At 40.4% G+C, this 27,791-nt stretch overlaps 1 protein-coding gene and 1 long non-coding RNA gene across 3 annotated transcripts in view; one reads left to right on the forward strand and one right to left on the reverse strand.

The window, feature by feature from the left end:
• The window catches only part of SYNPO2 (synaptopodin 2), a 195,185-nt gene that overhangs the window by 159,491 nt on the left and 7,903 nt on the right, over positions 1-27,791 (forward strand). The gene's annotated exons all lie outside the window — the stretch shown is intronic.
• LOC119529808 lies at positions 5,161-13,416 on the reverse strand. Its single transcript, XR_005215953.1, has 2 exons — positions 12,930-13,416; positions 5,161-7,817 (listed from the first exon to the last, which is right to left on the reverse strand). It is a non-coding gene; the product is annotated as an uncharacterized LOC119529808 (long non-coding RNA).

Below are 27,791 nucleotides of genomic sequence, written 5' to 3' on the forward strand. Positions count from 1 at the left end.
ATATAAATATTATTACAGCAATTATTATCCCTTTCAGTTTTACGGGAGGACATATTGGATCACACAATTGGTAAGATTGGGAATCTGAGTGTTGCCGCTTTAATCTTAGAACACCTGCAATTTTATTTCTCATATTTCAATAATAAACACATTCTGTTTGGAGAGAGGAAAAAAAAACACAAGCTTCTGCATTTGGGTCATTCACTGGTAGTTTAAGACATAAATATTTAGCAATAAGTTTTATCAGATACATTTGGGTTATTCTAAAGCATGAAAAACTTCGTACTTCAAAATATATCTAGTATGATTATTAATGATGATGTGTATCAAGCATCTGCATTAACTATCTCATTTAATCTTCACGGGAAGCAACTTAGTTTAACCATAGGAAAATCAATTCAAGTAGCAAATGGTTCTTCAAAGTAAGCCAGAGTTCTTTAACTATTCTGTATAATGCCAACTTCTTTCACAATGTAGACATTGTAGGACAGCTGAGTATTATCACACAGCCTAAATTCTAGCCTGACAGCAAGTCACATCTGAGGTGTCAAAAACAAGTGGTCTATATTTAAAGGGGGTGGACTAACATATTTGGGTACATTTTCCTATTTGCAGTTACTAGGTCAAAGAACTTTGAAGGTCATTTTGCTGCTGAAAGGCATGTCAAACACTCTGACTATGTGGCACTTTTAAAGTAAAGTCTCTTGAGAGTCCAAGAAGACACATGCTTATTAGTGTCTGAGTTTGGATTTAATCTTTCAAATAAAAGCCCCTTTATATGTATAATTTAATGCAGCTATAAATAAGAGAAACTGCAGGAACCCACATTCTAAGAGAGGGTTCCTGAAATCAGTTGCTATTTCATGAGTCACCACCAGCCTGGCAAGAAGGGTGTTTGAAATCAGGGTCATCAAACAGAAGTGATTGTTTTCTAAAAAGTCAAATGCGTCTGAGGGAAGAGGTAGGGTCTGTGTTCATTCTCAACAATCAGCATTGTTGAGCTTGCTCTAAAAATTTTTATAAGTTCATGAGAAAAATATGTAAATTCAAGAACTAATGTTATCTTCCCAGAAACACTGACCCTCATTTGGTCTCCTGTCCCCATATCACTGGACTCTGGGGGACACAAAGACTCATGTAACCCTCCAGTGCTGCTGAGTTAGTCAACAAGTATTCTGGGAAAAAGTAGAATTGAACTCTTCTCTAGATTTCCCACCAGGGTTGGCCTAATGCCCTAAAGAAGGCTGATAAATTCCCACAGGACTCAAAGACCAGGCAAAATTGCTAACAGAGGCCAGTCTCCTAAAAAAAATAATAAATACAAAAATTATAAATCATCTTTTGGAGCATCAGTCCAATAAAAAACAGTTCTCTGCAGGAGCCATCAAACCAGAACTGTCCTATCCTTGATGTTATCAGGTGTGGCCTGTTTAATTTTTTAAAAAATTAAGTTTCTTTAGTATGTATATTTGTATGCTAAATTACCACTTGGCATTTGGAAATCATAAAACTTACTATTCAGAAGCAATCAAATGAAGTAAAATTTAATTTAAAAATATCAAATCCTGTCAGACATCTATGACACCTGAATTTATCAAAAGTTTGCCAGCTAATAAAGTACACCTCAAGTTTAATGGGAGAAAGTTAGGCTTCTACAGAGTCCTATAGATTTAAATAAGTTTCTGTTATTGATACATACAATTTTTAAATTTTTCATTGTTTGGTTCTAAATGTAAAGCTCCTAATGTTTACTTCTGTTTACCTCATTCTTGACATGTTTATCTAAACTATGTGTTCTTTGTGCCTAGTGACATATACATTTGGGGACCCTAATCAAAATATTATAAACAACCTACTTTCTAGCCCACTGTCATTCCTCTATCTGGTAATAATGATAACAATGCTTGTAATAATAATAGCACTCAAATGTGCCATGGAGGAATCCTGCTTTCACAGCTCCTACTTCTTGAGCTCCTTGATAACTATTAATGGTCTGCTCATGAAAAAAATAAAAGGATTGCAATTGGCCCTGACTTGGAAAGAAGTGCATATTCTAGGAATAAACTGAGAAACATTTTCTTCTTGGAAGTAAATAACTGAAAGCAAAGTGTTTTGTTTCATTTTGGTTTTTTTCTTCAGAAGACATTTAATAAGTCAAGCAATCTTTGATAGTTTTATTTGGAAGAATAATCTGTTTTCAAGGCTGAGTAAAGCCTTACAGTCCAAGCCAGGATAACAAGTGAGGATGGAAACTGGCAGCCACTCAACCTCATGGGTCCTGAGGAAAAGGTGGGTGGGTGGTGAAGGGGTATTGGTCTATTAAATTTCTGCTATATGCCAGAAGGTGTGTTAAATACTTTACATAAGTCATGATAATAGTTGACATTAATTGAGCACAAACTGTGGGCCCTGACTGTGCCAAGTATCTTTCATAGATTGTATCTTTTAATTAGTAGCCCTTTTGAGATCTCATCGTTATCCCCATTTCATAGAGTATAGATGGGGTTCTGAGGCACAAAAAGGCTGAGTAACTTGCCCAAGATCACACAATATTAAGTAGTGGACCCTGGATACAGTCTGGAACCTGCACTCTTAAACCAAGTCTGTTGGAGTCTCATTTACTCCTCAGAATTAACCTGTAAATAAATTTATTATTCTCATTTTCCTGACAAGGTATCTGAAACTCAAGAGGCTGAACAACTTACCCAAGTATCCCTAAGCTTCTAAATAGGGGGCTGGGGTTAGAGCTGGATATTTGTGTGAGATTCAAGCCGGTGCTCCTCCTACAGTACCACGTGGAGTCTAGACGCCAGAATGCCACGCCCCTGAACCCTGTTAGCAGTATCTTCACCAGCCTGATTCACAACAACCCGGGCTGTCTATGCTTTATCGACGACTTTGACCAGGTTAGTGACAATCGTAGGGACCCCACTTTCATGAGATTGGTCATAAAAGCAGATGCTATGACAGTGTTGGAAGCAAAAACCAGTCTCTGAAAAAAGTAACACCATCTACTTAAAAAGTTTTTTTAAGATGGATTTGAACAAGATTTTGTGTCAAGTTACCAAAATTCTTTCATTTTTCTTATTTCAGGACAAATGAGTAATATTCATGGGCTAGGAATGGGAAGGAATGTCATTTAAGAAAATAAAACAATCAAAGTCTCTGCATAAATTAACTGGCTTTATGCCATTTTGACTAAATGTAAATTTAGGGAACTTTCTTATTAAGTAGTGAATCAACTTCCACCTTGGCTTGTCACTGAATCATTAACAACTTGAGGCATTTAAACAAGAATAATTTTAAATGGAAAATGTTGAGGAAGTCACAAGTGATCAGTGTTTCAAAATATACTCTAAAAGGTAGTTAATAACTGGAATCTTAGAGTTTTCCAGTGACCCTCCGGTTGAGCTCGCGTTTGTCCTGGATGTACAAGAGGCAGCAAACCTCTCCTGCTGCAGATTCCTCAACAGTTGTTTCCATCAAAGAATTCCCCGCAAGGAAATTTTTACACAATAGCTTTTTTTTTTAATTTAAAACTATGTCTCATTATTTTGAAAACATCTCCTGAAGGACTAGTGTAGTGGAGTTTACACGTGGGTTTTGAACATTTCCATCACTAACTTCAAGGAGAGAAGGTGTGGAATTCTAGGTTAATTGTAAAAGCTACTCATTTTTGCAGCGCATCACTGCCTAAAATTAAGATTATAGAAATACTAACAAGATGAAAATTACGGAAGGCTTACCAGGTGCTAAGTGCTCCACAAGTGTTAAATCTTTAGAAGTATTAAGCATTAAAGAATTACTTTAATGCTTAAGTGTAATAAGTTTTAAATCACAAAAACACTGTGAGGTAGGTACGTTTATCACCCTGCTTTAATGATGAGGAAACTGAAGCCAAGAAAAGTTAAGGAACTTGTCTATAGTGTTGGAGTAAGACTCAAGACCTCACAGTTAAGTTCTAATCACAAGGCTACCCTGCCTGTCTTGATCACAAGAAGGTCACAGATGAATTGTTCAGAGGTGACAAGCTTTACATGTCTTAGGAATAATTCCAAAGCTATTTTGAACCTTCTAAATCAAAGTAAGAAATATTGAAAAAATCTGAGTTTGGTAGCTCCATGTAATAAATACTTGTCAACAGAGTACAAGAGGAGAAAAGCTATAATTGTTTTTTCCATCAGCCTATTTGCTTATATCTTGATACAAGGTAGGACAAACGTCATGGTTTTGCTGGTTACTATCAACTGAACACCCACAATGCACTAGACAGGATGCCTCAAACACCACTGCTTCCAGCCAACTGGCTCCATATGTTGTTAGAACTGTATTCATTTACACCAGGTATATTAAGGAAAAAGAGAATGGTGATAAGAATGCCCTCAAATTTTGGGAACAATAAGGCAGAAAAAGTGTTCCCAAGAATTTTTAAATTAAGAAAAGTCATGATTTAATTTAAAGAAAGCAGTAAGTAACCATTTCCTAAATGAAATTCACATAAAATTAGGTGAGATAGAGCATGAAATGCCCAGCACACAGAGGCATACTTTGTAGTGGTTAAGGTGTGGACTCTGGGGTCAGATTGTTGATACCTGAATCCCAGCTCTGCCTCTTGCTAGCTGGGAAACATCAGGCAAATTATTCAGCCTCTCTGTGCCTCCACCCTCAGCTATGAAATGGAAACAATAATAGTGCCTGCCTCACGGGTGGTTGAGAAAGTTAATTGAATCAATCCATTTTATCTCTGTACAACAATGCCTGGCACATAGAAAACATTCAGTATATGTTAAAATTATTATAAAAGGTACTCAATAAGCATTGGTTACTATTTCAAAAACTTCCAAAACGGAAAAAACAAACAAACAGAAAGCAAATACCACACACAAAAACAAGTATTTTTGGTGTTCTCTGTTAATATGAATCCCAGTTTAAGGGACCTACACAACTAAAATAGAAAAGGGGGAAGCAGTGTCTGTGTAAATCTCATATTGACATGAAGGATCTGTTCCAGGAGTCTCACTGAGAGATCTTTATTTCTTCTCTAATTTCTTCTTAGTGAAGTTTTATGTGTCTATATTCCTTGGTATTCAGCCTGTTTCCCATTTTTTTTCTGCTTTGTTTTTGTTACGGTGCCCGTGAGTTAAAGTTCAAGACAGCCAATTAGAATTTTAAAAAAAGCCTTTATTAGCCGGCCGGCGACTGCTCGCTGTTACTCCACGCAGGGAATTCAGTGAGCAGCCCCGACCTGTGTGTGCTGGTGCCTTATGTAGACGGAAACCATATCCTGGAAACGCAAGCAAGCTATTTTAACAGAAGCAGAGTTGGCAGTTAGCTATTGGTTGCAAAAGACAATTTCACAAAGAGTTTCACTTGGAACTGGTGCAGTTATTGATTGTTAAAGAGTTACAAAAAGTTTCACTTGGAACTGGTGCGGTGATTGTTAAAGGGTTATGCTTGGCTGATGCGTGCAACCGCAGTTTCGCCTCCCCTAAATGGTAAAGCTTCACTCCCTTTAACTGGTACAGTCTCACTCCCTCCTCCTCATGGCCTAATGCCATTTACACAACATGTTTGCTTTGCAGATGTTATAGGATTAAGGGGAAAGGGGACCCCACTTCATTCCCCACTGGTTTTTAGGGAGAATCAAATCATTGTTTCTTCTGAGGATAGGTGTTGATATTGACACTGCAAAGCCATGAGTTTTATGCTTTGAATGCGTCGCTGGACGAACTGAACACCTTATAACACAAGGACCTATGATCAGGGCTAATATGAGAAGGATTAAGGGTCCAGCGACTGCTGACACTAGGGTAGTTAACCATGGGGACCAAGAAAATAAATTTTCAAACCAGTTTGCCTCCTTTTTCCTTTGCTCTTCCCTGTCTTGTAGTCTTTTTTGGAGTTGGCTCAAACTTCCTTTAATTACACCTGAGTGGTTAGTATAGAAGCAACACGCTTCACCTAGGGCTAAACAGAGCCCTCCCTGCTTCAGGAATAGAAGGTCGAGTCCCCGTTGGTTCTGGAGCACTACTTCAGCTAAAGAACTTAGGGACTCTTCAAATTTAGTGACGCTCTCCTCCAGGGTTTTTAGATCTTGATCAGTTTGGGCACTAAGACTTTTGAAGTTTTGGTCTCCTGTGACTAGTGCCGTGGTTCCTACTGTGGTTGCTCCGGCTACACCAATCCCGAGGAGCACTGGCACTAATACGGGCACTCCTCGCTTGACCCGTTTTAAGTTAGTTAATCCAAGGTGTTCCCTACCCCCTTCGCCAGAATAGTAATATACCTGGGGGAGGACATGGGCGAGAATGCATAGTCCTGGGGCTCTGGGTCGCATGAGAGCTGGGGGATATAAGCATGGAGTTAGCCCTGTTGTGCAGGCAAACCATGTTCCCTTGGGTGCTGCTAAATAATATCCGTGATGCTTCGCAGAGCTGTTGCTAAAGGTGGTCTCGGAGGCACAAGAGTTAACATAAGGGGAGGTTGACGAAAGGAATTGGGGGGATAGAAAACATGTTCCTTGTCCTTGAAAGTCACCTCAAGTGAGCTTAGGTGTAGTGCCCCAGGGACAATAGTGTGAGTTTTGGTGATCATCTGACAGGGAAATATTTTGGATATCATCCTCAGCTGTTCCTATACTTCGGTTAGCTCCTAGACCTGCATAGTAGGGTGGTTCGGGGTTTAGGCATAACCAGCAGTCTTTAGTTAAGTTGGGGGAAGTCTGATTTAGGAACTTGAACGTAAGTTTAAGTGTATGGAGTACGGACTTTTGGCGGGAGCTTAGGGGTGAAGGAAGGGGGGTTGCCTTAGGCGGTAAGGGACGGCTCATGGTATAGGAAAGATGGGTAGGTGGGGAAGGAGTTGCTATGGGTATTTCGATTGCGATGGGAACTAGGGGGCCTATTGGATTTAGAGGCTTTGGGATTGCCTTTTTCTGAATAGTAAATAGCACTCCAGGATCATATCCTGATACATATAGGCGCAATCCCCACATTTTTCCTCCTAACCACTGGGAGTCCTCCCAAAACTGCTGTGGTTCAAAAGTAACAGGGTTACAATCTCCAATTACACAGTTCTTAGTAGGAGCTTCTGGCCTTTTATCCCTCGTGACCCTTAACAGACGGTCTACATTTTTCCATGGGGTATGGTTTCACAACCCCAACTGTAACAGAAGTAATCGTCCTCTCCCCTGCACGCTGAGGCACTTTCCTGCGGACAGATACAATGTTGACTATGCCACAGCCCTTGTTCTTGGGGTAATGCACCATAGCCGTAAGGTGTCACCCCTGCTCTTCCCCCTTTTGCCTTCACTGGCAAATTCCAGGTCTCCCCAAAGAGTTTACATAGGTCAAAAACAAATTTAGGGCTGCCAGAAGTGCTAACTTGGCTAATTATTGTTCCATCAATGGTGCGAGTTAACTGCCATGTATAATTAGTGGCTTGATGAGGGTTCTTGGCAGTTAGTACTGTTACTAGAGTCAGCATAATGGCATACATCACTGCAGCTGAAGTTTTAGGGGATCTGATATTTTCTGTACAAACCATTCTGCGCTCTGGTCGGAGTCCACCCTCTTAATTTGTGAGTGACGTATTCAAAATCTTTTACCTGCGACCTTCATGGCGGTTGGTGTGCTTAGGATCACCTGATAAGGTCCTGCCCAGCGTGCTTTGAGGGAGGAGGGGTCTCTTTTCTTGATCCACACCAAGTCCCCGGGTTCAGCGGTAGGGGTTTCTTCTTTCACGGCGTCAGGTTTCGAGTGGTGGGTGCAGACGGTGTGGCGGATGTTTTTGGAGTTGTAGTGTAAGGCCTGTAGGGACTTGAGAAGTTCAGAGTTAGACAGGGAAGCGAGCTGCTCTTCCCCTAACTTGGGGAGGAGCAGGGGTGGCCTGCCAAACATGGCTTCATATGGAGTAATACCTTTTACATAAGGGGTACACTTAGCTTTGAGCAAGGCAAACGGAAGGAGGTTCACTCAGTTTCCGCCAGTCTCCAATTTAAGTTTGGTGAGGGTTTCCTTAAGTGTCCGATTCATCCTTTCAGCCTGCCCTGAGCTTTGCGGTCTATAGATGCAGCGTAGTTTCCATTTAATTCCTAATGCTTTTACCAAATTCTGGGTAACTTGGGCTATAAAAGCCAGACCATTGTCAGACCCCATTGTTACTGGTAGGCCAAACCGAGGGATAATTTCAGCTAATAATTTTTTAGCTACTACCTGGGCTGACTCTGACCAAGTTGGGTAGGCCTCAACCCATCCTGAGAAGGTGTCCACCAGCACAAGTAAGTACGTGTATCCCCCTGGTCCAGGAGGCAGTTCCGTGAAGTCTATTTCCCATTGCTCTCCTGGGAGCTGACCTCTTAGGCGGTGACCGGGAGTAGCAGGGGTACTTACATGACTTGGGTTGACTTGGGCGCAGATGTGACATCTTCTGCTTACCTCTTTTGCTACCTGAAAAAGCTTAGGTATGTAAAAGTCAGTTCTTAGCAATTCAGCTAATTTTGTCCCCCCCATGTGTGTACTCTGATGTGTTTGTAAAATTAAGTCTCTTCCCAGTGCCTCTGGTAGGAGGATTCTAGAGTCGGGGAGGACTTTCCACCCCTTTGAATCATCTCTAGCTTGGAGCACTTGACTTAGACAAATGTCAGAGTCTGAGTAAGTTGGAACAGCTTTTAGTACCCGGGGTGGTAGGAGGGGCAAGACTTGAAGGGGCCCCACTGGTTTTAGGGCCGCTTCTTTGGCCATCTGGTCAGTGGAAGCATTTCCCTTTGCTTCGGGTGTATTTGAGGTTTGATGTCCTTTGCAATGGATTATGGCTACTGCTCTGGGAAGCCAAAGGGCTGTTAAAGCTCTAGTATTTCTGAGGCATTTTTAATGTCCTTTCCCCTGCTGGTTAGGAGGCCGCGTTCCTGATAGATGGCCCCATGCATGTGTGTGGTGGCGAACGCGTATCGGCTGTCTGTGTAGATGTTCACCGCTTTTTCCTTGGCCCATCGGAGAGCTTGGGTGAGGGCTATTAGCTCAGCTTTTTGTGCAGATGCCCCATGGTTTAGGGCTTGGGCCCATATTACCTTAGAGGCCATCACTAAGGTGATGCTCCCGCGACTTGAGTCCCATCTTGAATGAAACTGCTCCTGTCAATATAGAGAGTTTTGTCTGGGTTTTGGAGCGGCAGATCGGTCAGGTCTTCACGCAGATTGGTGGTTGCTGCTAAGGTTTCGACACAGTCATGAATGGGTTGGCTGGGATTATTTTCTGGCAGCAAAGTAGCTGGGTTTAAAGCTGAGGTTTGAAGAAACTTCATTCTGAATGGATCAAGGAGAAGAACTTGGTATTGAGTAATTCTTGCATTAGAGAGCCACCTGTCCGGGGGGCTTTTGAGGAGGGTTTTGACCGCGTGGGGGGCGAAGATTTGCAGTTCTTGCCCAAAGGTGAGTTTAGAGGCTTCTTTAACTAGCAAGGTGGTGGCCGCAATGGCCCAGAGGCAGTTAGGCCAACCTGCTGCAACCCGATCGAGGGGCTTTGAAAGATAAGCCACGACCCATTTCCATGGCCCTAAGCGCTGTGTTAACACTCCCTTTGCTATCCCTTGCACCTCGGCTACATGCAGCTGGAACGGTTTTCTGAGATCTGCGAGTGCTAAGGCTGGGGCTTGGGTAAGTGCCTTTTTTAGAGCCTGGAAAGCTCCCTCCTCCTTGTCAGTCCAAGTTAGCTCTATGTCCTTTTCCCCGGTGCTAGCATAAAGGGGGCGGGCTATTTTGGCAAACCCAAGGATCCACAGCCAGCAATATCCGACCACTCCTAAAAATTCCGGGACTTGCCGTTTTGTTCGGGGTGTTGGAATTTGGAGGATGGCTTGGATGCGTTTGTTAGACAGTGCTCTCTTCCCTTCAGTTATATTGTACCCAAGATAAGAGGCTTGGGGAATGCATAGCTGTGCTTTCTTTGCTCATACCAGGTATCCTAGCTGCCCGAGAGCTTTTAATAATTCCTTTGTAGCCTTCTGGCACTCCTCGGGGGATTCTGCTGCAAGGAGGATGTCATCCACATATTGGAGGACGGTAACCTCAGGGTGTCCTTCCCGGAATTCTAGTAAGTCCCGGCTAAGGGCTTCATCAAAGAGAGTAGGAGAGTTTTTAAAACCTTGGGGCAGTCTAGTCCAGGTTAATTGTCCCGAATCCTCTACTTCGGGTTCTGTCCACTCAAAGACAAAAAGAGGCTGGCTGACTGGAGCCAGGGGTAGTGAAAAGAAGGCATCCTTTAAATCTAGTACAGTGTACACTTTCCGGTCGGGAGGAAGCAAGCTAAGCAGGGTATATAGGTTAGGGACCGTTGGGTGGATCATCTCAACCCTCTTGTTGACCTCTCGTAGGTCTTGTACTGGCCTGAAGTCCTCGGTCCCTGGTTTCTGGACAGGTAGGAGCGGGGTGTTCCAAGGGGACTTGCAGGGTACAAGGATCCCCGCTTCCCTTAGTCTCTTAATGTGGACAGCTATTCCTTTTTTAGCTTGGTAACTCATTGGATATTGCCAAATCCAGACAGGTGTGGCATGGCTTAGAAGCTGGACAACTATTGGGGGCTGGTGGCCAGCCAGTCCCGGGGGATTGGTTTCTGCCCATAGTTCTGCAATTTCTTTCTGCCACTTTATCAGGAGCTCAGTCTCTTGTTTATGAGCATCTTCCCTGGTTAGGAGGAGGTACTCTTTGGACAGGGGGCAGGTAATTAAGATGGAACTCGGCTGTCTAGGAAAATTTACTTCCGGCCCTTCGTCTCAGAAGGAGATGGTTGCTCTTAGCTTGTGGAGCAAGTAGCGGCCAAGTAGAGGGTAAGGGCACTCAGGCATAACTAAGGAGTTACTTATCCGGGCCTGTGTCCATGGATAGCACTTGATTCCTCCAGTGGCCCCCTAAATTGGGGTCCGTTTTTGTGACAGAGGGCCTTCTGCTTCCTGGAGCACAGAGAAAGTTGCCCCAGTGTCCACTAAAAAGTTAATGTCTCAGCTCCCTACTTTAAGAGTCACCCTGGGTTCCTGGGGGCTAAGGGCGGAGCCCCGGCCCCATCAGTCTTCCTTCTCTAGAAGGACCTTTGACAGTCCTCGACAGGATTTTTTCGGGCACTCATTTTTCCAGTGCCCCTGCTCCTTACAGAAAGCACATTGGTTTTGGCCTAGAGAGGGTCCTTACGCCCTCCTCTCCTGCAGGATGGTTTATTTCCTCCCCCTGACTTTTCTCTGAACTTCTGACCCCCTCCTAGGTTTTTATTCCGCGTCTGGTCCTCACTCATGGCAAGTAGAACTTTCGCCATTTTTTTGTTTAAGTCTTCTGAACTCTCCCTATTCTTGAAGACTCGTTGAGCAACTTCCACCAACTTGCTCAGTACTTTTCCCTCAAAGCCTTCTAACTTCTGTAACTTTTTCCTTATATCTGGGGCTGACTGGGCTACGAAGGCAATATTAATTGCCCACCTGTTTTCTGGCACCTCCGGATCTATAGGGGTATACAACCAGTAAGCCTCCTGGAGGCACTCTAGAAAAGCGGTGGGGGACTCAGTGGCCCCCTGAGTCACCTCAGTTACCTTGGACATATTTGTAGGCCTCTGCGCTGCTGCTCGGAGAGCCCCCATTAGAGTCTGGCAGTACCGTTCGAGAGCCTCCTTATCTTGATTAGTGTTAGGGTCCCACCAGGGTCGGGTGAAGGGAAAACAGCCTTGAGGCGGTCTACTTCCATGGTTGGCAGACCATCTGGCCCCACGACTAATTTTCGTCCCTGGGTATGGATTTTCTCTCTCTCCTCTGATGTGAAAAGGGTCTGCAGAAGTTGTTGACAGTCGTCCCATGTGGGCTGATGAGTAAAGAAAATGGACTCTAACAGAGAAATTAGTCCTTGGGGGTTTTGAGAGAAAGAAGGGTTTTGATTTTTCTAGTTGTACAGGTCGCTGGTGGAAAAAGGAACATAAACCATAAAGGGCTTTGGGTCTTCAGGGGGGCCCTGAATGACTTGCCTCAGGGGTAATTGGGCGAGGACAAGGACCTGACCATGCAGTCCGTATGAACTTCCAGTACGGGTATGGGGGGGGGGCTGGAGAGAGTTGTTGGAGGCGTAGTGGAATCCAGAGTGGGAACAAGGGGTCCCTCTGTTCTTGAGGTAGAGGGCCCCGAGCTGGAAGCAACAGGTCCCAGGCTGAGAACAGAGGGTTCTGGACTGGGAGGAGAGGGCCTTGGGCTGGGTGCAGAAGGCCCTGAGCTAGGGGGAAGGGCAGGGGGCCCTGCGGAATAAGGTGGGGGCCGTGTTAACGGGGGACTATCCTGTGGGGGGTCGAGGACTGGGGGCCTTTTGGGTGGCCCCTTTAGAATGAGCACATCTTGCTCTTTGGACAGTTTAGGTGATGAGCAATTTTTAAGCCACGTGGGGCCATCAGTGAGGATGTCGATCCAGGTTTCAATGTAGGGAATCTGATTCAGATGTCCTGGTTTCCCACAAATGACATTTTGAACCCAAAAGCAATCGGCAAATTTAGAGTGCCCTCGGGGGGCCAATTAGAGTCTGGAAAAGTTGGCCATTCAAGCTCGCAAAGGGCCCGAAGAGTTCCTGGGTTGGCCGTGGCCCCCGACCCTGCAGCTCATTGGCAGAAGTCCTGAAAATTTTTCAAGAAACACTGCAATGGAGAGCAAGTGGAAGCAGATGGAGACTGACCCATTGTGGGACTGACGGTTGACAAAACAGAAACAGAACAGAACAAAGACACTAACAGCAAAACACAAAACAGAGACTAGGTCTGCACTAAGAGACCAATTCCAAAGCTGAACCAGAACCTGAACCTGAGGCCACTGGCCACCGTCGTGGTCTGAGGCCAGGTCTCGGAGTTATGGCTGCGTCCAGCCCTCCTAAAGACCCTAAAGGGGTACCCCACCAGACCAGATTAGAGATCTCTTACCATTGTGGGCCCACGTCCAGATGGCTCCAGAGGTGGATTTTTGAATTTCGAGGCTTGACCACTCGGTTGTCCACCGAGGCTGAGGAACGTCTCTCAGCGCACGCCCCCTGGAGAGGGCCAGTAGTCAGACCTTATCTCGACTGATGAGCCTCGGCAAACGCTGAGGAAATAATCTCGCTGGGGCCTCCAAATGTTACGGTGCCCGCGAGTTAAAGTTCGAGACAGCCAATTAGAATTTTAAAAAAAGCCTTTATTAGCCGGCTGGCAACTGCTCACCGTTACTCCGTGCAGGGAATTCAGTGAGCAGCCCCGACCTGTGTGTGATGGTGCCTTATGTAGACGGAAACCATATCCTGGAAACGCAAGCAAGCTATTTTAACAGAAGCAGAGTTGGCAGTTAGCTATTGGTTGCAAAAGACAATTTCACAAAGAGTTTCACTTAGAACTGGTGCAGTTATTGATTGTTAAAGAGTTACAAAAAGCTTCACTTGGAACTGGTGCGGTGATTGTTAAAGGGTTATGCTTGGCTGATGTGTGCAACTGCAGTTTCGCCTCCCCTAAACGGTAAAGCTTCGCCCCCTTTATCTGGTACAGTCTCACTCCCTCCTCCTCATGGCCTAATGCCATTTACACAAAATGTTTGCTTTGCAGATGTTATAGGATTAAGGGGAAAGGGGACCCCACTTCAGTTTTCATCTATTGTACTAGCATTTTTGTAGTGGTATACAAAAGATGAGACCAGGATTCAAAAAGAGTGGTAAAAGACAGAGTTTAAGATTTTTTTAAAAAAACATACTTGATATCAGCCTTGAGACTCCACTACTAAGACTCTGTGTTCAACATTAAATAGAACAAATTTGTGGCATTTAGCAACATAAAGAGAATTCCTTTGAGGAAATGCTTGTAAATCAAATATATTCTCAAAATAGGATAGTTGGTATCCTGAGTAAGATTCTGGTAGGATAGCCTAAGCTTAAGTAGGCCTATCGCACTGAAAGTGGGACAGTTGGCAACCCTATACCCGAGACTACCCCAATTCAGAGCTGCAACACTTGGGGCTCTGGCAGAACCTGGCTGACCTCTGCAAGGCGCAGCAGACAGCTGCTCTCATCCCTTCTCTCCAGCACTGTCCTGGGACAAAGGGTCAGCAACCTGGCCTTTTGAGAGTAATTGATCCCCTTGACTGAGAAGCATGATCAGTTTCCAAAAACAGAAAGAGTGAAACCTCGGCCTTCGCGGAGCAAAGTCCCTGCTCGCAGGGCAAGTGATGAAAAACGATTCTCAGAAGCTGAGCGACTGCTGGTAGGGAGGAACCTAAAATTCCAGCTGTCTTTCAATCCCAGGGAATTTTTGTGGTTTTTCTGGTACTTCTGCAATCCTTCTGATTCAGGAGCTGAAGCCAGAACTGATCTTCAAGAGGAAAAAAAAAATAAAAATAAGCCAAAATTCAGAAAATTGTATGAGAATTTAAAATAGTTTTTGTTTCTATTACAATTAAATTTATATTAGCTAGTTTTCCTTTTATGAAATTTAATTTAAGCTTTTCTTTTAAAAAAGAAAAAGAAAAGATATGCATTCTTGCATTGCATACTTTTTTTTTTTTTAAGAAATGTTCACAAAACCAACCTCTAAAGCTAAGAATCAATAAGAAAAAGGCTGAGCTAATATAAATAACATGTTAATTTAAGATACTGTACCAATCACTATTAATTTTTTTGTTTTTTTAATTGGTTAATCACACTCAAGGTCTACTGATGGACTGGCCCACTGGACTACTTATTTGTAAAGCTTAGCAGGTGGTGCTGATTAAAATTCTTCATTTAAGCACAATAAGGGCTAAATAGATTTTGAATTTTATATTATGAAATACCCACTGAAATATCAATTCATTTTGGGTGGCATTGTTGAAATAAGGAGCAAACCAAATACATCACCTAGGCCCTTGATTTTAATTTTACACTTCACTGAGTAATTTGACTTCCTTTATAAAGGTGTTCTAACACAATGTCTTTCCAACTTTTGTTCCCAGGGGAAAATTAAGATTTTTTTTCTCCTGGCCCCACCTCACAAATTCTTTTAGTAGGTCTGGGTGGGGCCCAGGAATTTGTATTTGTAATTTACACCTCAGGTGATTCTGACGCTAATGGACTGGGAACCACTTTGAAAAACACTTTGCTAAAACACAAAACACTTAAGTCAACTTTACTCTTTAAAAACCATAAATAGTTTTCCAGTTCATTGTCAGGGTCAGCCAGACTTGTAAATTGCACCTGCTTTCAAATGGTCTCGGTGCCTTGTCTGGAGTATGAATAGGCATTAAAGCCCTAGCTGTGCTGACTTTATTACAAAGATCCAGAAGATGGCAGCAAACCCTCTTTCCCTCAGAAAGTGCTTCACGGCAGCCATTCTAAAACTTACTGAGTGTAATTCGAACATTCCCACCCCCAAACCCCCACCTCTGGATACTAAAGGGTTCTTTGAGAAGTGATTTTTATCTGACCCCCTGCTCTTAATCAAGGCAGAACATAAATATTTCTAGGAATGGAAGGATGCAATTTTATCATCCAGAGAAGGAATTCTATGAAGTTCCTTGCCTGTTTTCTTATCTCCAGGAAGAGGAATTATATAACTTCCCTTGGCTGTAGGGCCCTCTAGGGTGTGTTATCTACAATCAACAATGTTCTTACTAATATAAATCCCTCTGGCAGTAATCAAAACACTCTTATTTGGGGATCTAGGCTAAAGGAGAATAGCTGTTGAATGCTAATTAGCAGTCAAAATTAATGAAAACAAGTAAGATTGCAAAACTTTTTAAACTTAAAAGAACTTCACTCACTTTACAGACCACAGGGAAAGATCCCAATATTTTTGTTTAACCTTAACTATAACATGAGTAGATAGTATGATGGATTGACAAAATGCACAAATCATAGGCTGCTTAAACATTAAAAGAATGTATGGAACAAAGAAACAGAGAGACACACTGACTAGCAGCTTTGATTACAACAGGAATATTGTTTACAAACCTTTGATGTACTAAAATTTATTAAGATAAAAGGGATGGTAAGGTGTCTGAAAGTTCTGTAATGTAAGATATCTGTTTGCCTATTTACCAGTTGGAGTGGGGGTGGAGACTAATAAGAGATAAGAGAGTTAGATATTTGAAGAAATATGGTGTGGATGAAGGAACAAAAGTTTCTATTGCTCAAAATGGAAAAAGTTAGGACTAATGGAGAAGCTGATATACATATTGTACACATACAATGCGTCAAGGGCTTTAACACAGGTACCTCATTTACTTCCCATAACAACCTTATTTGACAGAAATTAAGTGATGGATGAATCTAATTTTTTTTTTTTATTATTGATAAGGAAACTGAACTCAAAGAAGTTAAGCAAATTGCCCAAAGTCACGCAGATAGTAAAGTGGCAGATTCAGCAGCTGAATCTAGGTCATCTGTTTTCATGTCCTGTGCCTTTTCCACTACAATGACTATCAGGCGTGTTGTTAAAGGAATTCTTGTCCCTCGTGGACTAAGGTCCCTTCCATCTCTAAGATTTTACATTTCTACTTATAAATGTCACCTAAAAGACACTTGGTTTTAAAAAGCTTTATCAATGTGTTGATGCAGTTCAATAATTTAAAAAATGGGATCATTTTACAACCCAACTTAAGAAAAAGTTTGTTAGTTCCTTACCATTTTAATTTCAGGTTTTTTGAAGGAAAAAAAAATCTCGGAATTAAATGCATCTCTTTTTTTTTCTAATAAGAGAGAAAACAGAGATCAGGTGAGAGAATAATTTTTCTTTCCTTGAAGCCATGGACAAGAAGGATTTTCTTCAACTCCAGGCTCTGTGAAGTGTGATTGTAATTCCTCCCAACTGTTTTTGAGGTGCACACGGACACTTTCTTAGAATGGGGAGAGTTTTAAAACTCAAAGGGACTGCTGATCCAATGGTAGTCATAAGGCACCCTGGATAAGGTAAGAAATGGGTTTACAATACCTTAACTTCTACTACCCTTTACTTATCATTTCATGTGAATCATTAGATCTTCCACCTTTGCTGTTAAAATGCACACACTCTATTTTATAAAATTATATCAACTGTATGATGCTTTCATATAGAAAGCAATTTTACAAAGAAGAGCTTTTGGTATTGTTTTCTGCTTTCACTCTTCAATCTCTGCTGTGTTGTTTTGTTGTGTTTTTTTTTACACTACCTAGCACTGTCAACTATGATCAAAGTCAAAATCCATTTTGTGAAATGTGCATGAATGTTTAATTTTCAACATACTGTGAGGATGCACTGAATTCTCAGACTTTGTTTTTGCCAAAAAAAATGTGCTTGTCTAGACTGGCCTGAATTTAGCAACTACTTGTAATAACAAAGTTGCATTTCATCTGGGAAGGTCTGACCATCAGTGGTAAATTGTAAGAGATTCTTTTGTCCCGCACCTTTAAACTCTTTAAAGAATTAGCAAGTAGATAACTTTCCTCCCCGCCTTAAATTACTATTCAGCCAAAACAGACATACAAAAGCTCTTGCCTAAATCTCTGCTCATGTAAGGTGCCAGGTGTAGATACATTACTGATCTGCTAAGTATATTTTAAAAGGAACCTACCTGTATTAGACTTACCAATATTGAACTAAGCAAGATTATGAACAAGATGGAACTGGGGAAAACAACCAGCTTTGGTGGAATTTGAACACCACCATTAGAGAGTGTCTTACGATATTTAAGAGACAGATCAAAACACAGATTTGAGAGAGACTTTCTGACTAGTTTTAGTTGGGAATCTTTTTACAAATATTTGAACTCTGGACATATCTTTTCTCATCCTTTCCCCAGCATTTTTCTTTTTTTAACAAATGGCTGCATAAGAGTTTCAGGCATAGATGTTACTGAAGGTTCTTTTTCTTCCTTGCTGGATCTCAAATGTACATATTTATGAGGGCCTGGTAATCTGAAGACGAATTTATCTTCTCTCTTAGGCTAAAATGATATGTCCAAAGTGACTTAGAGGGTTGATGTAGTTTTTGTGGCTAATTCACAGGTTTTTGTTTATTCATCTATGCATTTGCCTGAGTTATTACTGAAAGGACAAAAACTGTTAGCAATTGGAATAGTCAATAACTACCCAATATCATATCAAAATGAAGGCAGACTTGGCTGTGCAGAGGAGAAAGGAAAATGTGTGCCTCACATAGCAAGATTTGCTGTAGAAGAAATAGGCAATGCTGTAATTTTACCTAATAATATTATATAATAATGATGCATTGCAGTTCTGTGAGCACATCAGGAAAGCTATGCCAATACAAAACAGCTGTAATAACAGTAAATGCCAAGGGCAAAAATAAATATTTGGCCTCTTATTTTCAGTTTGAAAAATCAACAAGCATACTAATACCTCAAGATGCATCCCCTTGAACCATTAATGACAGAATACAGACAGATCTGGGACTACTGTTTCCAAGAGAAGTAAATGCTTCTTATTTTGAAAAAAATATACCTGGGAAACTTCTGACAAAAGATGTTTCCATGTTTCCCTTTTGTATTTTAAAAGCATATGATTGTGATTCGCATTATATAATCTGGATTATCTGTTTACTTTTTCTTTAGTGATCCTGTGTCTATTCCAGCAAAACACTAATTCTTTTGAAAATCCCACCTACTTTATGATTCTTGTGTCTCTACAATGAGATGACATGCATGAAGTTACTGTGTAAATCCCCCCAAACAAGAAAGATATCATTAAATAAAATTTTATCACTTGGACCAGAGAGATGAGATTGGGGAATTAAGGAATTTTTCTTCCCTACTCCATGCTTAAGAAAACAAGTTGTTGGTGACTTCCCAGATGAAGAGATGAATTTATTATTCCTGATTTTAAACATCATTCTGGGACCATGTTTTTGGACCAGGGAAACATAAATGTTATTTGGGAGTAAATCCTAAATTTCTCAAAGAACAGTAGGTTAAATATTTTCCCCATGTCCCAGGATATGAATCAAAGAATTCCTTTAATAAGCTTAAGAATGCAATGGACAGAAATAATAGTCACAGAGATCAAGTAAGACATTTTCCTCATACTGTCTTCTTGCATCTTTGGGAAATAACATCATCCATTGTTGTGTAGTGATAAATTTCAATCATTCTACTAAGCAGCTTTGATTTGTCAGTTTTTAAAAAAATGTAATTTAGGAATTGGGCCAGAAGGATGGCTTAAAAATCTACCAGTGAGAAGTTTTGAGAATGTTATATCATGCAAAAGGGCCAAATCAAGGTTATTAGTCAGTTGATATGCTCAAATTTCTTAAGAATTCTTGTTCTTAAAATCTTAACTGGTAAACTTTTCCTCTGAGAAAACAAAGGCCATTCTACTTGGGAAATGAGTTTGCTTAAGGGATACTAGCTCTACTTCAAATAACAGACATATAATCTCTAAAGAACCATCTCTTATCCCCATTTACCCCTGGGGTAAAAACACATTTGTAAGAGCTTTTCTTTTTGTGAAGTTGGAGGGAGGAGGAGGTTGTTTGGATTTGTTTTAGAAAAGAAGGAAATTTAGGATATTATGGACAGTTAAAGCCATATTCACATTAATTAAATAAATTTTAAATGGGTTTTATAATTTATTATAAGTCTAGTAATAGGGTATATATAACGCATTAATTTTGTACTAATAATGATGACTTTCCTTTATTATGTACTGACTGTGTGCCAAGCATTGAAAACCTGCCACAAGGTCAAAAGTTTATTTATTTCATACAGGATCAACATCCTTTATTTACTGTGAAAGTTACTTTTTCCTCTATAGAAACTAATGAAATCTGAACTTTCAATATCTACTTTTAAGTTTTCCTATGGTGGGAATCTATACATCTTTTGCAGTTTAAATCTTCTGAGGAGAGAGAAAAACTGTCCCAAAAATATTTTGAAATGTGTTTAAAAGGTCTATTTTTACATTCAAACCAATTAAAATAGACTTTTATAAAAATAAGCTTAAATAAGTATTTTCTCCAGGAATTACAAAAAGCTAAAATTGCAATTCCAGTTGTTTAAATAGAATACAGTCTATATTTATAGAACTCTTTTCATAGGCTGTAATTTGTAGAGAGTGACATACTTCTTTTGTGAGAATAAAGGAAGGTGAGAGGCTGAAAATTGTTTCTATAGTACTTTCTTTCTACTAACAGATTTAATGCCTTAAAATACATTGTTGAAAAAAAAATCCTATTACCTATGGCTTTAATTCTCCAATTTCCCTCTGCAAACACATACTAGCTGTATGACCATGGGTAAATTACCCAATTTCTGAGCCTCAGTTTACTTATTTGTAAAATGGTGATTATAGGGTTGCCAAGAGCATTAAATGAATTACTAGACATACAGTGCTTAGAACTGTGGCTGGTACAGAGTAAAAACTCTATAAATAATTTTAGTTCTTATCATCACTTCTGAAATAAAAGGGCCCACAGAAATATATGCACAGATTCCTCCTTAAGGTTGGTCTTCATGACCTTAAATTGAATATGTTTATTTTTATTATTATTATTTTTTTAACAGAAGGCTTTAAAAAAGAGAGAGAGAAGTAGATATTTTGGTCCACTCAGACCTAGCAGGAAAATGAGGTCAGCAGTAATGTTTCAGGCCATTCTGGCCAGCCCTGCTGCCTGCGTTTTTGGTGGCAGGAGGGAGGCGGTGGCTGGCACAGCAATATCTGAGGCGTGCAGTGTTAATGCTACTTCAAAGGCAAGGCTCCCTCCTATTTTTATCCTGGGTCAGCAGCCTGCCTATACAGTTGCCTCTTGAACAAAAGGTTCTGCCAGGTCACCTTTTAGGGCCACATGGCCTTACACAACAACATGAACAATCATCATTTGTTGTGCTCCTTTTATGTGGCATTCAATTTATTAACACAATCTCTACAGGACACATAAGCTGGAAATGGTAAGCAGCATTATTCCCATTTTACATCTAAGAAAAGTAAAGCTTGGACAGAGTGAATCCTCAGTAGAATCATATGGGAAATAAGAGGCAAAGGCAGGATTCTCAGGTCATTGTGACATCCAAGTTCACAATCTTTCCAATAGAGCATGCTGGCTTCTATTGTCATTTAAGACACTTACCCTGTCTCACAAAAGGATTTCCTACAAACATGAAATAAACTTGTTAAAAAGTCTATTCTTTTAGAACCTAAAATTTAATCTAAAAATTAATCTAAGATCTCTTACTTTGATGTATTTAAGTATGCTTATTTCAGGCATGGAACTGTTTAAGCAACTTGTGGCTACTTGGCCACTCTTCTATCCAAGATTAGGACTTTTTGGTACTGCTTCTCTCCCTATTCTTGGCAGACAGAAAAAATACTGTGAGATTCTGCCAAAAGAAATGGGCCCTTTCCTTTATATCCTAGATAAGAAAGCACTGCAATAGAATTTCCAAAAACTCCACTTGATAGAAGAAAACTTAAAATTCACTCTAAGAAGGGAGGGCCTTGGGAATATGCCGACACTGTTTCATTAAGAGACTAGAACAAAAATGATCTTAAAGGTTTCCTTGATCCTCCTGACTTCAAATTTGATTGTATCTAAATCACCCCATGGGAACATTTCTCCTATATTTAAAGACCTCTAGATAAAGAGAGTCTACATCTCTATGCAGAAAAATGTTGAACTGTTTCCACTGTCAAGAAGACTGTAAAGGAAAACTCTGTTAGAGCTGTAAGTGACCCTAAGGGGTTAGTTAGTAGAAGCTGCCATTTCCTTACACCTGCTTGCAGTCTCCTGGTAAAGGGTAAAGCCACTTTCAGCTTTTTCTTCTCTAACTCTGATTCCAATGTCCATTATCTCTTTCTTCTTGGGTCTTGGTTTTTCAATTTATGCATAATTTGCTGAGACTTTTCTCATTTGGGAAATCAAGCAGTTTAAAATGTCAGTCTTATACTGTCCGGAATGCAAATCATTTATTTGCAATCTAAAATCTTCCACCTGTTTAAGAAAAATTGGTTTGTACGTAGATATTGATTATCCTATCTGTATTGCCTAACATGGGATGGAGTGCATATTGGTGTGCGTATATTGGGGGTGATTATGATGGGTCTATTTGTAAGACCCTTACCACATGTAAGTGACATGTGAGAAGGGCTGTATCTCAGGAACTGTTTGGTGAAGATAAACAAATTCATTCAGCAAATACCTACTGACACCTACTATTCTGGTGCCAGGCACTGTTCTACAAGCTGGGGATGTCTTAGAGAATAAACCCTTACCCTTAGACGGAGATTAAATTCTAGTGGGAGGTGGCAGATATACAAAGTGAATAAGTAAAACATTTATTATGTTAGATGGTTGCGAGCCTAAGGGAAGAAATAGAGCAGGGATGGGAAACAGGGAATTTAAGTAACACCTGAAGGAAATAAGGTAGGGAGTCATGCTGCTATCTGCGGTATGTGTTCCAGGCAGAGGAGTCACCAAATGTATAGGTCCTGAGGCATGAGTGTGCCTGGTGTGTTCAAAGAATAGCAAAGAGGCCAGTGTGGCTGGAGCAAAGTTAGAGAGCGAGAGCAGTAGGAGATGAGGTCAGAGATATAAGGAAGGATGGACCCAGCAGATTTTATAGGGCTTTGTAAGTCAATGAAAGGACTTTGGCTTTTCCTTTTATTAAATGAGAAGCCATTGGGGGGTTTTAAATAGAGGACTGAGTGACACAAGTTGACTTAGGATCATTCTGACTGCCATGTTGAGAACAGACTAAAGGGAGCAAGGGTGGAACCAGGGAAACTGATTCAGGGTCTATTGCAATAATCCAGGAAAGACATTATGGTACCAGTGGAAGTGGTGAGAAATGGTCGGATGATGGACGTAATTTAAGTCAGTAATGACAGAATTTGCTGACAGATCAGGTGTGGAGGGTAAGAGAAGGCATGGAGCCAAGAATGATGCCAAAGTTTCTGACCTGAACAACTGGAAACACGGAGGCTGTCTTGGCTTCCTGCATGCTTTCTTCCATTTATCTGCCCCTTCATGGACCTCTGATTCTTAGAAATTCTAATCAATGAATAAAGAGGCAAAAGAAATGCCATTTATTCCCATTTGTTTTTTGGAGGCCCCCTGGAGTTTGCTTATGATAAAATATATGTTTGTGATGAATATTTACTAATCATGCATTTAAGAGAGAAGGGAGTCAAAGGAGTTAAAATAATACATGCTGGTGGGAGACCCTTTTTCTCTTATGCATCTAAGCAGGATTGCAGCCAAGAGAATTTTTTAGCTTTCAAAGAAATAATTTGAACTTCAAAACATATATCCCCTTAAACCTCTTTGGCTTCTAAAACTATTTTTTATATTGCTTTAGAATTCAACTCTTTGTCCTAAGTAAACCTCACTTCTTTTTAAAATGTCAAGTGTTCCCTGCCAGTTAGATTTGTTACTAGACAGTTTAACAAGGAAACTAATTAAGCTGCTTCATTAACAAGCTTTGTGGATAAATCAATATTTAATTGACATGAAAAGATGGCTTATGTTAAGCTGAGAAAGGCCCTTTAGCTCGTGAACATTAGCTCTGAATTCAGAGCCTCTACACCAAGGTGTGTAACTCACCTTGGTGTAGTGGGAGAGAATCTAAGTGTGACATATTGTGTTCTGTAAACAATGGTCACCTGGTTGTTCTTGTGACAAATGTTAAGATGCCAGTATTAATTAATCCAAATGTAATCAAAATTTAAATGACCCTTCCCAAAGTATCTGATAAAAATTTCATTCCATTTAAGTTTGCTTACCTTTGAAATTTTTTCTTAAAGATGATTTCTCAAAACAATCACATTGCAAGTATAATCAAATATGAGATTTAAAACTCTGGTATAAGACTGCCTGGGTTCAAATCCCCACTCCAACACTCATTAGCTTTCTACTCTGTGGAAGTTACTTAACCTTTTTAAAGTCTCCTTCCCCTCATCTGGAAAATAGGGATGATAACAGTATCTACTTCATGGGGTTTTTGTGAGGATTATATGAAACACCCCACTTAAAGAAATCAGCCTCACTGCTGGCATACAGTAAGTGATCTATTACTATTGGTTATTATTAATGGCAGATATAAGGAAACGCTCCCTTAGTGTTTATATTCCCTTGGGGGGAATATATGACACCAGGTGATTCATGAGTTCAATGGGAAACTTTGCAGCCCTTATTGCGTATTGGATTGGCTAAAAATTGGCATGTACTCTCATGGGTTGAACACTCAGAGAACAAACTGCTCTAAATACACACAGACTGAATGTTCCACGTGCCATATTAACTCTGCCATCGGCCAGATGACACTGTCCCTCAGTCAGTTTGGATCATGTCTACACTGAGCGTGTGGGTTTGTTTCCGGCGTTTGTGTTTTCTTACATACAGCTACTTAAGATCAAGATATTGGATACGTATTAGCCTTACCTAACAAAACCTGAGGAAATGAACACCACAGACATTACTTCTCCTTAGACTGAAAAACGAAGAGTAGCAACAGGTGTTCAAAGGGGTTTAAAGAGGGTGGAAGAAATTGGGCATATATGCAGGAATGGCTGTATAGAAGTGGAAGTAGATGTAGGCTATGTAGCCAGGATCACTGGGGTAAAGTTATGAGAAGGTGAAGCAGGATTCAGTGTATGGAAGAAGTTTCAGGACTGAGATGCCCTGAAAACAGATGAACTTTCTTCCCCAGAGCTGGGCCTGAATGAGGCAGATTTCAACCCTTTAGGACTATTTCAAGTTATCAGAGAAATTTATTGAAATTAATTAGTACAAAAACACTTTTCATTCTATTTTTTAGCCTATATTTCACTTTGAAAAGAAAAATAAGAGAACTTTGTGTTCTACTGAAAATGGTAATGTTCTATGACAGGACGTCAAAGTTGAAGTTTCACCCAAGGCCCAGATACAAGAGAAAGTGAGATTCCAAATTAAACTATAGACTCTACAAAGAAATGGTAGTAAATAACTTCTGCAATTCTTGAACCAGGTCTGGTTTATTGAAGTAAGTCAGAGTATGGCAAGGAGAGAGGATCTTGTGAGGAGGACTGGAGTGCGATAGGCATGTATAAGTGAGAGAAGAGTTTCAAAGTGCCTTCTCAAGAGAACTTGATATGAGATACCTGCATGGGTATGGGTGAGGGAGAGAGTGGTCTGGAGTCGGACTCTCTCCCTGGAAATCTGGAGGGTGAGAGACAGACTAACAAACTGTTTGGTCAAGGAGCCAGGAAATTTGCTGCTGTACTACCACGGGCAAATGGTGTGAGTGTTCTCCATGGACCAGAGGCAGTCTAGAATGGGGAGAATTGGATGGGATCATCTTGGGGCCTCTCCAAGAGGCAAAAATGGACCCCAGCAACTACAAACTGTAGGTAGATGACAGGTTCCTAAGGGAGTGCACAAGTTACCCACCCTGGAAAAGAGACGAATTGGTGCAAATCAAGGACTGCTGGCTCTTGATATCCCCAGTGATAGGAACCTTCAAATAACCCAAGAAAGTGCCCCTCTTTAGGTCAGCCTAGCACTAAGACTGAGAAGCCAGAATATGATGTTACCAAATCAAGAAAATACTCTCCTATGCTCCCTTTTCTTCTCTATCCTCGTACTCAGCCAAAAGTCACAGTTAGCAAGCTGGGGAAGAAGGAGGAAATAGTGGAGAAGCCAACCACAACCCCTTCCCTAAAGGAGGGTTTCCCTAAAACAGTCCCCAGCTGGACAGGGGAGGAGAGTGGAGTCTGTTATCACAAGGGATGGAGCATTTTATTTCAAAATCAGATGGGTTTGGGTAGCTTAAGGTGAACAAAGGACTATCTATTACTTAAGAGGAACAGAATGTCACAGGACCTGCCAAGTTTTTATTCACTGACTATAGAAAAGCTTCTCTCATTAAATAAATTTTAAATGAGTAGAAGGAGACAAATGAATGTCATGCATAAAGCCAGTTCAACACACTGGTTGCAGTTAAGTTCTTTCATATCGGAATTTTTAATTCCTTTGATAATAACAACCCATGCTGGAAACTACAACCCAGGAGCTAATCCCTGTTATGCTAGGATTCCACCATCAGACATTCAAACTCCAAAATAGAAGAAACACCTCTGTTATTTTCAGGTCCCTTTGGTCATTTCTGGCACAGGGTATATTATATGGCTTCATTTAGCCTGCCAAGCAGAAAACAGCGTGAGCCTTGGAATGGAGATTGACACAAGGAAATAGCACCAAAGAACATGATGTGAAAATTGCTTGGGGAAAGATGTTAAAATTAACATCTTTGTTAATTTTGGGTGCAGTCAGAGATTAGGGGCCTGCAGTACTTTTGGCACCAACAGAAACAACAATTTACCTAAAAAATGATTTATTTATACCACAGTTGTATCTCTATCCTAAACTGATTCATAATTTTATCCACTATTGTTAGCACTTGAAGGACCATGAAGGCACGTTTGGCAGTCTGAAGAATATGTAGAAGAGTCATAGACTTTTTTTTCATTTAGGTACTTGCTCTCTTTCCTCACAGCCAGTACTGCTGTTATATTTGGCATGTGTGTATTCTACATGAGATTTTGTTTAACTTCAATGCTGTTTTAAATTTCTCTTCCAGAAGCCTTGCCTGACTTTCAATATCATACATCAAGGTTCTATCTTGCCCCACAAATTCATCTCATAAATAAAGTAATATTTATACTTTAGCTGAAGAAAACTCTGATCACTTTGCTATTAGAGAGTGTATCATTCAGTAAATGTTTTAAACTTTCTACTTTCCATTAAGTTTTGATTCTTCTAAAGATTTTCAAATTAAGTGGGCAGGAGGGAAATCAGAAAATAAATGTCTGTTCTTCATCGAGTGTTTTCAATGTCCTGTCACTGAAGTGTATGTATTCACATAGTACTTAATACTTCCAAGTGTATTGATAACTAATTCTTTTTCCAGTTATTAGACAGTGATATTAGTTATCCGCATATATATTTAGGATGCTCTCCTATATTTCTGTAGATCCTGGGATCCCTTTATTGCCATCCCTCCCACTCTATTGTTGTTTTTTTTTTTTTTTATTTCTATAAAATTTATGATTGACTTGATTTTCTTTCATTAACATTGGTTGGGTCTATTTGGTTTATATATATCTATATATATTTTTTATTGCGATTGTTCACATACCATACAACTATCCAAAGAACGAAAGTGTACAATCAATTGCCCACAGTACTATCATACAGCTGTGCATCCATCAACACAATTAATTTTTTTCTGAATTTTTAGAATATTTTCATTACTTCAGAAAAGAAATAAGGAAAAAAAAGGAAACTCAAATCCTCCCATACCTCTAACCACACCCCCATCCATTATTGATTCATAGTTTTGGTATAGTACATTTGTTACTGTTGATGAAAGAATGTTAAAATACTTCTAACTGTAGTATATAGTTTGCAATAGGTATATATTTTTTTCCTACGTGCCTCTCTATTATTAACTTCTAGTTATAGCATCATACATTTGTTCTAGTTTGTGAGAGATTTCTAGTATACCACAAAGTTCACTAATTTTTACATTCCCATCTTTTAATCTCCAACTTTCCTTCTGTTGACATACATGACTCTGAGCTTACCCTTTCCCCCACCTTCACACACCTTTCAGCACTGCTAGTTGTTCTCACAACATGCTACCATCACCCCTGTCCATTTGCAAACATTTAAGTTCACCCTAGTTGAACATTCTGCTCATAATAAGCAACTGCTCCCCATTCTTTAGCCTCATTCTATATCCTGGTAACTTATATTTCATATCTATGAGTTTATATATTATAATTAGTTCATATCAGTGAGACCTGCAATATTTGCCTTTAT

This window comes from Choloepus didactylus, chromosome 3 (genome assembly GCF_015220235.1).
Source record: "Choloepus didactylus isolate mChoDid1 chromosome 3, mChoDid1.pri, whole genome shotgun sequence".
Classification (NCBI taxonomy): Eukaryota; Metazoa; Chordata; class Mammalia; order Pilosa; family Megalonychidae; genus Choloepus; species Choloepus didactylus.